At 35.4% G+C, this 15,086-nt stretch overlaps 1 long non-coding RNA gene and 1 pseudogene across 1 annotated transcript; one reads left to right on the top strand and one right to left on the bottom strand.

Annotated features, from left to right (window-relative positions):
* Window positions 1–1,147: 1,147 nt before the first annotated feature.
* LOC113299044 lies at window positions 1,148–2,549 on the top strand. The gene is made up of 2 exons (XR_003334557.1): window positions 1,148–1,731; window positions 1,853–2,549. It is a non-coding gene; the product is annotated as an uncharacterized LOC113299044 (long non-coding RNA).
* Window positions 2,550–10,083: 7,534 nt separating this feature from the next.
* Window positions 10,084–14,464, bottom strand: LOC113293159 (annotated as a pseudogene).
* Window positions 14,465–15,086: the final 622 nt, after the last annotated feature.

The following is a 15,086-nucleotide window of genomic DNA, read 5'->3' as shown; positions in this document are numbered from 1 at the left end:
AAGTAGCTGAAACTTCCAAAATTACAGTTGGTTTTGGATAATGACCCTTATATTGGCCTGCCCATTCTACCGGACACGCATGCCACGTCCAGTGCATGCAGTCAAGACTACCTAGCATTCCTGGAAAACCCCTATAGGTGTTTTATGCAGTTATTCTTTGAACATCTTCTTGAGTAGGCTTTCTTAAAAAAGTTGGACCAAAATGCTCGACTATTGTTTCGCAAAACAGTTTGAGATACCTAAAGGCAGTTGTTTTCCCAATACGGATGTAATCGTCCGTGGAATCCACTGGTACCCTGTAACGTAATATACAGAGGGCCGCATTGACCTTTTGTTTGGGCTAAAACCTCGCATATGTCGTGCATCATACTGATAATTAAATAAAGGTTGTACTGTACCTGACAAAGCTAAGCAATAATCCTTTGCGTCAAGTTGCGGCCCATGCGGAATCGACCCTGAAAATTCTCATTGGAAAATACACAATCATGATTAAAATAATCATGCATCAGCTTTTCGTGGTAAAAATGTCGATTCCGCTACGTCCATCTTCTAGTCGCAACTTCATATGGCTCTAACGGCTTTGGCATGATCCCGACTTGTAATTGCAACATAAAATTTCGTCTTCTTCTATCTTGATCTGCATCAATATCCATTTGACGCAAAAATTCCATATATATTTCTTCATCTTCTTCGTACAACATGTCATCCATCTCCATATCCTCCCCAGAAGAATCAAAATCAGAATTCATGATTGAAAATTGAGAGTAATTGAAATTAAGAAAAGATTGATCGAATGAAAGATTGTTGTGTATTTGTGAGATCAAATTCGAGTCGTATTTATAGAGCTGGAAACTAGCCGTTCGGGTGACCGTTAAAAAGTTATCGTTGCCGTTTGCGGTCGTGCCTCAAACGCTGGCGCACGTAGTCCTATCGCAGGCGTCATTTACAATAGCGCCAGCGCTTGTAGTTCGAGCGCCATCGTCTGAGTTTATATCGCGCGTTTAACTATTTGTCGCTCACTTCTTTTCCATAGTGGAGAATCATGTTTGACCATCCACGTGGCTCAACAAACAAATGTATTTGAACATTACCATATGAATTGCTCTAAGTTTACAATTGTATCCTTAGAGGGGATTTGATCCAACGATTATAAATAAATAAGAAAATCTGCTGTCCTGATTTCTCTATTCTTTTCTTTCTTCTGCACAGGCTGGCTCATTCACAACATATTCTTCTCCCGTTTCCCTTCTATTGTCGTCTCCATTCTATTTCTCATATGTATTTTTTTTCTTTCTTTTCCTTGAAAGCTATCATATAAACGTATCCTGAGTTGAACATGGTTGTGTTAATTCGAAGATGGTTGTGTTAATTCAAGGAGAAATCAGCACTGCTGGTTTGAATCAGTGAAGAGACAGAAAATAAGAAATTAGGGTGTGCAGTAGATATGGTTTTGATAGAGGAGATCTATGATGAAAATTCAAACAAATAGGGAATGATTATGTGGTGATTTCGGGGTACGATTTAGGTGGGATTTGAAGGATTGTGGTTGAAAGTCAAAGATGGTGGTTGATTTAAGGTTCCGATTTCAATCCTGAGGTTTGTTTGATTACTTGTGTTGTTGTTCGTAACTTTAATCTCGGTGCTTCTTCTGCTGGTGGTGATTTGATTACTTCCTCCTCTCTTTTCCTGTTAGATTTCAAGCTTTTCCTTATTTTCTTCTCCTTAAAAATGGTAAGTTGAATTAAGGTTTTCAATTGGTTGATGTTTAGATACGAAATTGGTGTGAAATTGATCAATTTATGATGGGTTTGATTCCAATTTTTGATGGGTTTGATTCTTAATTGAAATATAGATGATACTGTGAAACTGGTGATTATGCTGATGGGAAGAAATGAGTGACGAGATCGAGAGAGATTTTGAGATGAGCAAGAAACAAAGAAGGAGATTGTGTCGTTGTAACCAAGAGATTAAAATAAGCAGAGAAATTAGGGATCTATTGAGAAGAATCGAAAGAACATGATGAAGAATTGAAGGTAGGGATTTGAACTGAATCGAATTGACTATTTGATTATCATGGATTCATTGTTATGGTGGAAATGGTAATTCGTAGACAAGAGTCAGTTGAAGCTTGGGTTAAACTCGAGCCTGAAATGGGCAGTAACATGGTTCAGTTTGAGTTGAATTAGGGAAAATTTGAAGTTGCTGCCTAAGACGGTGATGAACACAAAAAGAAGAAGAATATCTGGTGATGTATTACTGTCATTGTTGTGTACAAAGGGTGCTAGATGACTTTGAATTGGAATTGGAAGATTGGGTTTGTGGTTGAATTGCAGAATGTTGTGGTGGTTCTGGGGCGATGTGTTGCAGAAGATGTTGTTTCAGAGAAGGTGGTGGTGCTGAGTTGATGTAGCGGATGAGTGAAATAAAGGAGAGGGTGGTGTTAGGGAAAAGATGGAAAGTAAAGGTTATTATAGTAAATATGCCATCAATTTATGCATTTTATTTATTTTCTGTTTTAATAATATCTAAACAGAAGTTAGTTTAACCGAGTCAACACGGGTCAACGTCTGGTCCAGGTACCAACCACTAACGTTGGACAAATGTTAGACCAAAGCCTAGTGTTGGGAAAAACCTGAGTATTAAACACCAATTATCCCTTATAAATATACAAGATAAGCCCTATAATATTCCACAGCCGCACTCCCCACAAAGATATGACAATTAAGCACAAGTTCAAAAAGAACTCCCCCCATAAAATGTCATTCCCGAAAGAACAACAAAGGCGACCTTGCTTTTACAAGAAAAGAAGGATTTCTTTAGATAAAACCAAATCACATGAAAACATGAATTTGTATCCAAAAAATTCAATTGAAATAACCACAAGGACACCCATGGTTAGTTCGATTTGGAATACACAACTAAATTAACCACAAGAAGGTGATCATCTCAATTGGCCATGCTCAACATAAGAGAACTGTATATGCACAAGAATGTGGACCACAGAAGACTAATACTGCGGAATAAACAAGAATCCATTCTATTTTCCATCACTATTTGCACAATGACATACAATAGACATAATCCTTGTAAACAAAAGTTTTATCCTTTCTTCCCAAATAATGACATAAAAGGCTTTTAACTTTTGTAAGTCAAAAGTTCATTTTATATTTTATCAATACTTTCATACCGACATAATAGAGATAACTTTTGAACAAGTATGGGACAGTCATAGGTTCACAGACGTAAATAACATATCCTATAATAATTTGCAATATATAAAATCATAAAGAATAAAATTGCAAAAATCATCTTCCAAAAAACTTAGAATTTAAATAAATAAATATGAAAACATGAAGATGAAAACGTTGGACATAGCTATGTGTACTCACAATAATGGCTATTCCAGATCCTAGTTATTCTTCTAAAAACACAATATATAAATTCTCATAAGAAGATTTACTAGACATTGAGACCTCTGAAGAATTCTTTATCGTCCCCGAACTCCTTGTCTTCAACAGCCATAGGAACATAAGGTTCGTGAATAAAGGAGTCAATTCCAACAAACCTTCTAGACTGATGATGTCGAACCAGGGCCTTCTGAATTTCAAGAGTTCTCAAGACAAAAGCCTTTATTTGCTGAATCTCCTTCCTTGTTTCCTTCAACTCTTCAAGAACACCAGAAAACTTCTGAGAATTTGAAGGAACAACTCTTGGCTTCCTCACATTCCTTATTTTTCTTTTCAAAGTTGGAGGTAACGGAGATTTCTCTTTTTCCTTCATGATTGATGGATTAACAATCATATTAACATCTTTTCCATCAGAAGGCATGATGCTTGGAGTTTCCACGAGTGTATGGGTTTGTGAGAGGAAATCACAATTTAAGCTCAACAAGCAGTCTTAAGATAAAAAGAGTTTCAAGGAAGGAAAAAGGAATGTAGGGTTACGAAACCTTTAACCGCACAGGTTCACGCATGCACAATTCACAACCCTAGAGAGGGTTGAATTGTCGAGAAAACCCTCTTTTATTGATTAAACAGGGAAGTCCCTTTCAATATCAATTAGATATGAAAGAATTCCAAATCTTGCAAAACAGGAAAAACACAAATAGAAAAAAAAAACAAATTTAAAACCATTGTTCTTTTTTCAAAAGCCTGAGGTGTCAGAATCTTGTCTCTTTTAATCAGGCACATGAGACAAGATGCACTAACCAACACAATTTAAGTTGTGCTGGGATGAACAATAATTTGTCCATCACATCCTTTTTGATTGGAATTCATAGAACTATGTCTATCAAAATGTTTGGACCATACTCTTTTCTCTAGTGGTCTTGACCTATCTTTGGAAACCAACTTCTCTGAAGATGATAAAATCTTACATACCTCAGCGGTTTTTTGAACAAGTTTAAGCTTGTTTTCTAGGAGATTTGCTCTTCGTTGAAGTTTATTGACATATCTCATCTTGTGTTTGTACTTGAAACACTTTGAAAGTTCATGACCTTTGAGTGAACAATAAGAGAATGTCAATCGATAAGATGATTCAGACGCCTGGGATGTGCAAGCTGCTAGACACAAAGTGGAACCTGAAAAATCAGACAGAGAGTTTCCAACAGAAAGGCTAATTTTTTCTTCCAGATTGGTTGAGTCTTCTTCTAGAAGAATATCGAGATTGATGTATGTATTGCTACAATTATCAAAATCAATATCTTCACTAAGAAGTGCAACACTTGATCTTTCGTCTTCATTAGAATCATAGTGATCAGACATTTCATCAAGAGTTGCAGCAAGACCTTTGTTCCTAGTGTATTTTCTACGGTTTGGACACTCATTTGCAAAATGACCAAAACCTTTACACTTAAAGCACTGTGGCATATCCTCATCAGCATCCCTGTTTTTAGGAGGAATGCGATTGTGAGGTTTAACTGATGACCTAGCTTTGTCTCTGGAAAACCGTTTACTTATCTTCAATAGAATACCTCTAAACTTTCTTGTGATCAAAGAGACTGACTTGTCAAGATCTTCATATGATAAATCAATCTCAGAAAGATCAACCTCAGAGACATAAACACTTCTACTTTTGCCAAGCAATTTAGTGTTCTTTTGTGCTTTGAAGGCAACATCCTTTCTGATTTTGGATGTATGCTCATGATCAAAGATCTTTAGCTTTCCAACCAGCGTGTTTCTGGAGAGAGCATCAAGGTTATTTCCTTCAACAATGGCATGCTTCTTAGAATCGTATCTAGATGGCAGCGATCTGAGAATTTTCATCACAATGTCCTGTTCAGGAATAGTCTTACCCAATGCAAAAGATGCATTAACAATTTCAGACACTTTGTGATTAAACTCATCAAATGAATCTTCATCTGCCACATGAAGGTTTTCCCAATCAGAATTAAGGTTTTGAAGCCTAGCTTCATTTTCACTGGTATTCCCTTAGATCTTTAGACCGAGTGCACGTAGTCACATGGTGCTGAAGATCTGGGGTAATGACATGTATGATGGCATTAAAACCGTCGGAGTTTTGCTTTGCAACAAGCATCTTAGCAGCGTCATATGCACCAATATCCTTAGGAACTGTCGCATTCCCTATTGCCACAACGGGAGCATTATAGCCATTAACTACATAAACCCATGATTGAAAATCACGCGCTTGAAGAAAGGCACACATAGAAATTTTCCACCACAAGTAATTTGAGCCATCGAAGACTGGTGGTACGTTTATAGAGATAACACCTCTGTCCATATCAGATCGCTACAAACACAGACTTATGGGGTCTTTAATGTGTTTGCCTTCTCTAATACCAATTGAACATGCGGGGTTCTAATAACCACACCCAACAATTCATTTGGCAATCTGAGAGGACTTACTCCAATACACCTTCTAGAGAATCAACTACAGTCAGATTCAATCTAGAGTAAAGTATATCAAAGATCTCAATATCTTTAACTCTTAATTTAATCCGCAATCAGCAAACAGAAATCTGCAAGCCCGATTTAATATAAGAGGAGTTACTTGAACGGTACCAAAGACCAATGTTCAAGTGTCAATCAGTGTAAATCAACAACCAAAGGTTGGATATTCTAATTGATTGATCTTAACACACAACCTATGATATTCCAATTATATAAAAAAATATAATGCGGAAAAGAAATAACATAGACGCCAGAATTTTGTTAGCGAGGAAACCGCAAATGTAGAAAAACCGTGGGACCTAGTCCAGATTGAACACCACACTGTATTAAGCCGCTACAGACTCCAGCCTACTACCATTTAACTTCGGACTGCACTGTAGTTGAACCCTAACTAATCTCACACTGATTCAAGGTACAGTTGCGTTCCTTATGTCTCTGATCCCATCATGATACTACGCACTCGATTCCCTTAGTTGATCTCACCGACAACCAAGAGTTGCTACGACCAAAAGTCGAAGACTTGATAAACAAATCTGTCTCACACAGAAAAGTCTATAGATTGAATAATTCTGTCTCCCACAGAAATACCCAAGAGTTTTTGTTCCGTCTTTTGATAAATCAAGGTGAACATGAACCAATTGATAAACCAGACTTATATTCCCGAAGAACATCCTAGTATTTCAATCACCTCACAATAATCTTAATCGACTAGCGAAATAAGATATTGTGGAATCACAAACGATGAGACGAAGATGTTTGTGATTACTTTTATCTTTCCTATCGAAGAAATTAATCTCGAGTCAATTATTTCAATTGTACTCAATACGATAGTATCGGGCAAGATCAGAACACGCAACTACAAAGAAAATAGTTGGATCTGGCTTCACAATCCCAATAAAGTCTTTGAAGTCTTTAACCTACAGGGTCTCGATAGAAACCTAAGGTTAAAGGAGAATCAACTCTAGTTATGCAACTAGTAACACACAGGAGGTGTGGGGATTAGGTTTCCCAGTTGCTAGAGTTCTCCTTTATATAGTTTTCAAATCAGGTTTTGCAATCCAAGTTACCTTGGTAACAAAGCATTCAATATTCACCGTTAGATGAAAAACCTGATTCAACCAAGCTAATATCTTTCAACCGTCAGATCGAACTTAGCTTGTTACACACAAATGAAATGTACCCTCATTTAGGTTTATGTAACCGTACCTAAACGTGTACACCATGTTGGTTCACAAATAGTTAACCGAGGTTAGACATATGATTGCTCTCATATCAACCTTATTCATCTTAACCATAACTAGTTCAAATAACTCAAATGAAACTAGTTAAAGAGTTGTTCAATTGCTATATTCTCATAGAATTATACAAGAACACAATTGAAGCAAAATCAGTTTGATTCACTTGAATCAATCATGAACATTATAGCCACGGTTTGCAAAGATTGCATTCCTTATTATATAAATGTTTATGTTCATGTTTAAAACCGATTTTAGAACTTTAACCTTCAAGTATGCAAACGAGTACGCATACTTGAAATACCCGGACTAAGATTGAGTTACACCAGTATGCAAACACGTACGCAAACTTCAAATCCCAGCATAAATTCTCGGACATGAACTTGTACGCCAGTACGCAAATGGGTACGCATACTTAGGTTCCCGGATTTCTCAAACCAACAGGTACGCAAATGGGTGCGCATACTATGGTTCCCGGACATGGATTACATATGTGCAAGAGTACACAATATGACATATCCAATAACGGTTAAGTGTTCTAAACTCTTATTTCAATCATTGAAACTTTCTTAGAGGATGACAATAGTCGTTTTCACACACTATTACATCAAAGCAATTTTCAGGTTATTGAAATAATCATAACGAAACATTCCAAGACAACACCAAATGATTGTATCAAACAAACCATGTAAGATGCTACTCGGCAATTTTCACATGATATGAGATGAACTTGGTCGAAGTGAAAGCTTGCCAACCCATATTTCGAGAAATATGTAAGCGAGTTAAACTCAGCTCGAAATCTCAGATGTGTATATAAAAAACTATATCGTAATACGACTTATGTCTCAATATAGGAGATAGAGTAGAAATAGAATTTCCAAGTGATAGATGAGTTCAAGTCTCCACATAACTTTTGTCGATGAAGTTCCACATGCTCCCCTTAGTAGTTCTTCGTCTTCAAATGATGAACGCCGTGAAAACTAAGCTCAACCACACAATCTATGTCCTAGTCCGAGACATTTATAAAATATGCTAGAAATCAAGACTTATAGTTTTGATCACTAACATTGACAAACATGTTTGAGATAACAACGCATGCGAGTTCGACCGAGCAGTGCTCTAACACCTCTATACCATCTAATTGCACCGAACCAATTCAATCATCATCCAAATTGTCATTTTCATTCCTCAATATTCCTTCTTAGTTATTACAATATGATCAATGTTTCCTAGTACTACTGAAAATACAATCTCCATTAACTTAACCTATACAATAGATTTGATACCCAATTTTCTATGGTAAATGAATATATCACCTTGACTAATTTTAGCACTCTGGTGAACCTCCTTGGTAGGAAATCGTTTGATCAACATGAGTTAAAAAAAGATTAAAGTAGCATTCAAAGAGAATTTCCAAATTCACGGAGAAACAGAGTTAAGAAACATGAAGAACAAAATATTATTATCTATTAACATCCATATGGGTTTAGTTAAAAAACCTACAGAATTTAGGGATGTTCAACTAACAAAATCTTAGCAAATAATATAAAATCATTGATAATTAGATCTAACAAGGATGATGAAAATCCAATGGCTATGACATGCGGGTTCATTTGTGTCGTCATGCGAACGCGCGCATGACAGCATGACTCCTTCTAAAAACTTCCAAGAATCAATTTTATTTGGTTTGTAAGGGCAACCATAAAAGGCTGTTAGAAGCCACAAATTATCATGAAATTTTTTAATTAATACATTTAGCAAGTTATCACAATGCTAACTGATTCACCAAAATCATCATTATGATTATCAATATTATCACAATTTCATCTAATATATCTTCCATACCAACAAACAATTTGATATTCATATCCAAAAAAAATCAAAACAGCCTGATTCATGATAACTATTTTAGATGTAAACTAAGAAAAAAAAATTGCAATCATTTACCATTTTACACACATCAAACAATGATGAATCCACAAACTAAAACATGTCATGGTGCTACATCTTTTTAAACAGTTGTAGACTTGTATTTATTCAATCGCAAAGAGAAAAATAAATAATAGATCTTCCAAAGTAAAAACAACGGTGAACCGGTAAAAAACCAACTGGGTCAGCAGTTGGACTGCCCGGGTCAGCCGATTCGACATTTCTAACACGGTTTTTTGCCGGGTCACTATTAGCCCAACCCAGATTTTGGACTGGTCACTGGTTTTCCGATCAGACCTTCGGTCTGGGATGGGTTTTAAAACACTGATTCAACATTTTTAACACACTTTTGGAGAAATTGTTGGGTCACTATTAATCCAACCCAGATTTTGGACTGGTTCACTGGTCAGACTGGCCGGTCTGAGCCATGGCTCAAACTAGCCAGGTTTTATTCATTTTCTTAGAGGTTGTGAATTTATTTTGCTACAGCCAGGTTGCTACTTTATTGGAAATGATATTCAACTCTCTCTTTTCCACCTCCCTATATCTAAACCACACATTTAGATATAGATTTACATCCATTTTCCAGATATGGGGTTCACCATTTTCCAGATATGGGGTTTAGATTGTAGAGAGGTAGAAAAGAGGGAGTTGAATAGCACTGCCGCTACTTTATGTCACCACTTTGCTCTTTTTTCTCCTTCCATTTTATCAACGTGTACATGGTTCTACTTGGACAGAGTAGAGACTTGCTAGCGTCACTCATCTCTTTACGACATTACCACACTCTATCGCTTACTAGAGTTCTATTTCCTCAAAAAAAAAGAAAAGTTCTGTTTCCCCTAATGGACCGATATGCATGCTGTAAGACATGAAGAGACTACCTTCAATCTAAACACAGTATATGATCAAACCTCTGATTTCCTTACTGAAATTTTAAAATTGTGCGCATTATATTTTATGAGTTTTTTTTTCTTTCTTTTTTGCTAATGATGCATAATTTTAAGAAATTGCTAATGATGCATAATTTTAAGAAATATTTAAACAATATAGTTAACAACCTATTTCTAGATCTTGTGGCCATCCAAATTCCTCCAGAAATGCTAAAACAACTCCGTTCGACCAGCCAAAACCTGTCTGCACCAAAGACATCCAAAACAAGAATCTTAATCAAGCTAACAACCTCAGCATAAGGAACAGCGAACACATCAAAGTGGATAAGATTGAAAATTATTTCCCTTCACATGTGGTAGATCTTTGAGAAATGAAATACTACCTCCGTCCCTAATTAGATGACCTAGTTAAAATTTACTAGTAAATTTAGAAATGATTTATCTCTCAAACTATACAACGGATTTTCGTAAACTTTGTATCATCGGAAAGCATTTTAAAACACCTATCTAATGAATATAAATATGGCTATCAAATTTTACATATTCCTTATAATAATACTAATCTATCACTCCACTTATTTATGTAGGTCATCTAATTAGGGACGGAGGGAGTATAGTTTAAAGATTTGGAAATTGGGATTGTATATGCTAAAAATAATGGAGATTTTAAAAACTGCAGAATATTTTCATGGTAAATAGCTCTATTGGTTTTCAAACATTGTGCTAATGTCAAAGTTGTACCTGGATAAACCACAGCTTAATTAAGCTATCATTACGAAGAGTAACTTAATGCGCTATACTATATTTTGTTCTTACCTGAGGCACGTATTCACCCCCTCCTCCAAACTTCCCACAAGCTTCAACGTCATACTTTTCGTGCATTGTTCCTGTTTCCTTGTAAGTTTCATAGTTTGTTCTTATCCATCTGATTGCAATGTCCTCGGCCATAGACCCCGCTTCTTTCAAACTAGACCTTGCTAGACCTTCAACAATCACGTGTTGCAGTGGAGCCCAACCATTTGGAAAATCCCTGTTCAGTTTCTCGTTTTCAAAACATTTGAAGAAAAGAGAATAAAGAAATACAGAGATGCTACATAGAACACATTATCAAACTACATACCATTATAATCTGCGTTGTCCAATGATGTTATTCCTATATGGCTTTAGTAAAACAAATCCGAATTAAATGTAAAGTTTAAGTTTCCATGGCTATTCTAATTGCAAAATGTTAAAGATAGCGACTGGTGAGCCATCGGCTCACACGATATTAAATTAAGTTAAAGATAGCGACTACAAGAGAAAAATGAGGTCAACTTACACTCATGACAATATAGTTTACTAACCATTGTTCACTTGAATGTGATAGGGTGGTTGCGATTCCAGCAGCACAAAGTAGTCCCGAACTTTGAAGGCTTTTCACAACTTTCTTCACAGTGGAATCATCTGAAAGATATTAAAGGAATCTAGTCAATCTTTTACTTTCTCAATTAAAAGTTTATATTTCAGTTAACAGAATAAAATGATCATAAAAACTAAAAGGAAAAATAACAAAACTGAACATGAAATAAGAATAGATTACAGATGCAATATTTGCAATTAGAAGTCAAAGTAAATACCAGAGTTAAATAACTCAATCCATATAGGAACGAAATTTGATGCAAAACTAATTTGATTCTCGCCTTGAGCTTCCCACTGGTGAACTTCCTAAAAAAACCTCTAGGTGTATCAATAAGCACGAAATGCGATAAACAAGATTTACTATGATAGTTTATCAAATTTCAAATGAATTGGATACCTCACAGTTATTCGAAAGCCAGTAGTCAAACCACTGTCCCTTTTCAGTATTCCAAAAGATTGAGTTTATCGCCGTTCGTCTTGCTTCAGAAGCTTCCAAAAAGTGTTCTGCAGTTAACCTATCTCCAATGGTTTTTGCCATGAAAGCTATGTCAAGCTCCATCTGAGACATATGTAAATCAACACGTCAGATCCTGTAAACGACTAAACGTATGCTCATTCACCTATTACTACACTCATGTCTGGTTCAAATTTGAAACAAGTTCTTAAAAAGTAAGGTACAATTCAAATATCAAGGTTGTTTTCTTTAAATTATTCTAGTATCACAAACTTTTTTGGGCCTGAACAATATGTATATATTATATATACACTCCTATATTAAATTTTGGACTGGTTTCAGGACGATATCATTTTGAAAAGAAATTGAACTGTGTACCTTGTTTGCATAAAAATTAAAATCACATTTGGATTATGAACCAAACACCACTTAAACAATGTTTTGAGATGTTTTAACATACCTTAAGTACATATGTATTCAAATCCACCGGTAATATAGAAGTTGTAGCTAAGGTTGTAAGATCTGATTGATTTCTGTGGAAACATATACACAATAACTACTTAAGATTGATATAAAACGAGATCCATTATACACATATTGTATAATAGTAGTTCAAATGAAGCCATATCACCACAAAAATGAGGTATACTAATATAACCTCATCCATCTCGTACTGAAATCCCATCCAGATTCAGCCGTTGAAGCTAGTTCTCGGTAGAAATGTTGCTTATCACAGTCATTCAAAAGCTTCAAAGCAGATTCCTTATCCTGTAAGAGATTATAATACATACTATATCAGTAGTCATTTACAAAATACAAATGTGTCACAACTTGCAGGGGATCCCAGGTTTGAAAAGAAATACATACAATTGTAAAGGACTCCGGTCTAGGTTTATTCCACATCGCATAATAACGACTTAGACTATGAATGCATCCTTTAGAATCTTGTATTTTTACCTTATGTACACCTAAAATAGAAAGTAACAAGTAAAATACCTTCATCAATATAAAGCATTAAGGTACAAAACGAGATTTTTTCAATAAGGGGCATAATTGTTATTCATCAAGACAAAAGATAAAACTAATACCCACATTAATGTAGTAAAGCAAATAACAGAAAAGAAGAAGAAGAGTGTGCATTTCTGGAAAAGCAATCATCTTACAATACCTGAATTCCAAAATTTATGTTCTTTGAGTAGCGCAGGTAGGGATTTTTTTATAAAAGACAAGTCATTAGTTCTATTGTATATCTCGGATACCATTGCGCTCAAGAGTGGAGGTTGGCTGCAACAAGAAGAACAAATGAAGCTCGTGACTGAAACTCAAATCGAAGAATGAATAGCATTCCAAGGTTTGTATACAGATTTTCTAAATGCACTATTGCTTACAATTTATCAGGTTTATTGAGACAAGTAGCTAAATTGGATTGACAAAAATAAAACAACTAAGCATGATTAACATATAACATAGAAAGGATAGGCATAATGAATTACCTTCGATTACTGTAATATGCTCTGGCACCATTTAAGATAAATCCATACTCATCTACAAGGGAAATAAGATTGTACACGATTGATTTTGCACTTTCATACATTGGGCTTGCTAACAAACCCCTGAATAAAACAGATAGCAATTCCAATGAGCATGTTCTGATTTAAAACAACAATAAACAAACCTTTTAAGACAACTTTGAACTTCAATCAGAGATATTAACATTAAAACTCTTTCATACACGCTGTGTACACTCATTTAAGACTCAAATATAACAACGTAGATCTTGCCCCAACATACATCTTGCCTGGAAAATATACATTATTCTAAAACTATCGACCGGTAAAACATAATTGCCGTTAGTACTACTAACCTTATGACCCGATAAGAATCCCAGTAATAAACTTCTCTGAATCTTGAACCAGGAATCACCGTTGGATACTTCAATGGTAGAAGTGTATATAAATCTGGATTCTCAATAACTTTGTCATCAACTTTCCTACTCAAATTCTTCCATAAAGAATGAATTTCCAATGCCCACTTTCTAACTTTCAAATTCTCAACTTTTGGCAAAAATCCACTTGGTTCATATTCAAAATCAATAGGCTCATGATAAACAAGATCGCTCCCTGCTTCATTCAAATACATCTTAATAAACCCTGAAAGATCTTTAACAGAAACTTTACCACTTTTTAATCTTTACCACTTTTTCAGTCTTTGATAAATTGAATTTCAATGACATATCTATGTATAGTTTAGGATCAAAATTGACACTACCAAAAGTATCAAGGGCTGTTTCTTGTACTTTTTCTAAGAAGGAAATTAATGGAATTGATGATTTTGCATGACCTAAATCATTACACGAAGAACAAGGCACTATATTCATGGTGGTAATCAAGAAAAAATAGATTACAATAGGTAAAATAAAATTAGGGTTTGGGATTATTTGGATAACGAAGATTAAGGATCTGCGCATTTTATTTGGAGTGGAAAATGGGCTCGAGTATGAGTGGAAAGATCGAAGTAAAAATCATACTTAAACGAGTACAGATGCATGCAGCAGCAGTAGATGACATTGAGAAGAAGATGAATAAACCGGCCAGAACAGAAATTTTGATTTAAAATTCTGTTAGATTACGAGGCAGGCCCAGCACCAGCTTTGTTTCTTCCTTGGTAACAAAAAGAACAAAAACAAAAAACAGAAAAAAAAACAAAAAGAATTCTCGTAGGTTTTATTGTGTCCCACAAGACAGCGCGGACAAGTAAAGACAGCGCGGACAAGTAAAAAACAAAAAGAATTCTCGTAGTTTAGTTCAATATAAAATGCTCTTTACTCCGCAGTTACATCAAGCCACATTCTCACAAGTACATTTCTTGGAGAAAGGTATGTTTACCTAAAAGGCTAGGTGGTTTAGGACTTACAAATTTATACAACTATAACTTAGTTTTTCTTGCGAAACTAGCTTGGCAACTGTTACATAACCAAGATGCTTTATGGGCGAAGTTGTTGAAAGGTAAACATTTTCCTCATCATGACCTGCGTTTCTTCCCTCCACCGGTTAACTTAAATTCAAGTTGGATTTGGCAAAGTATCTCTATTGGGCTCGAGATTGTGTTGAAAAATGCTAAATGATAAGTTGGTAATGGAGCTCATATCAACATCTGGACTTCTAACTGGATTCCTTCGCTGAATTCTGCTTTACAGGACTGGGGTGATTTGAATACTTCTAACTATCAGTTGGTTTCTGATCTTATAGATATTGATACTGAACAGTGG

Source organism: Papaver somniferum, chromosome 7 (genome assembly GCF_003573695.1).
Source record: "Papaver somniferum cultivar HN1 chromosome 7, ASM357369v1, whole genome shotgun sequence".
Taxonomy (NCBI): Eukaryota; Viridiplantae; Streptophyta; class Magnoliopsida; order Ranunculales; family Papaveraceae; genus Papaver; species Papaver somniferum.
Note: the sequence above shows the minus strand (reverse complement) of the source record. Positions and strands in the feature narration are given on the sequence as shown.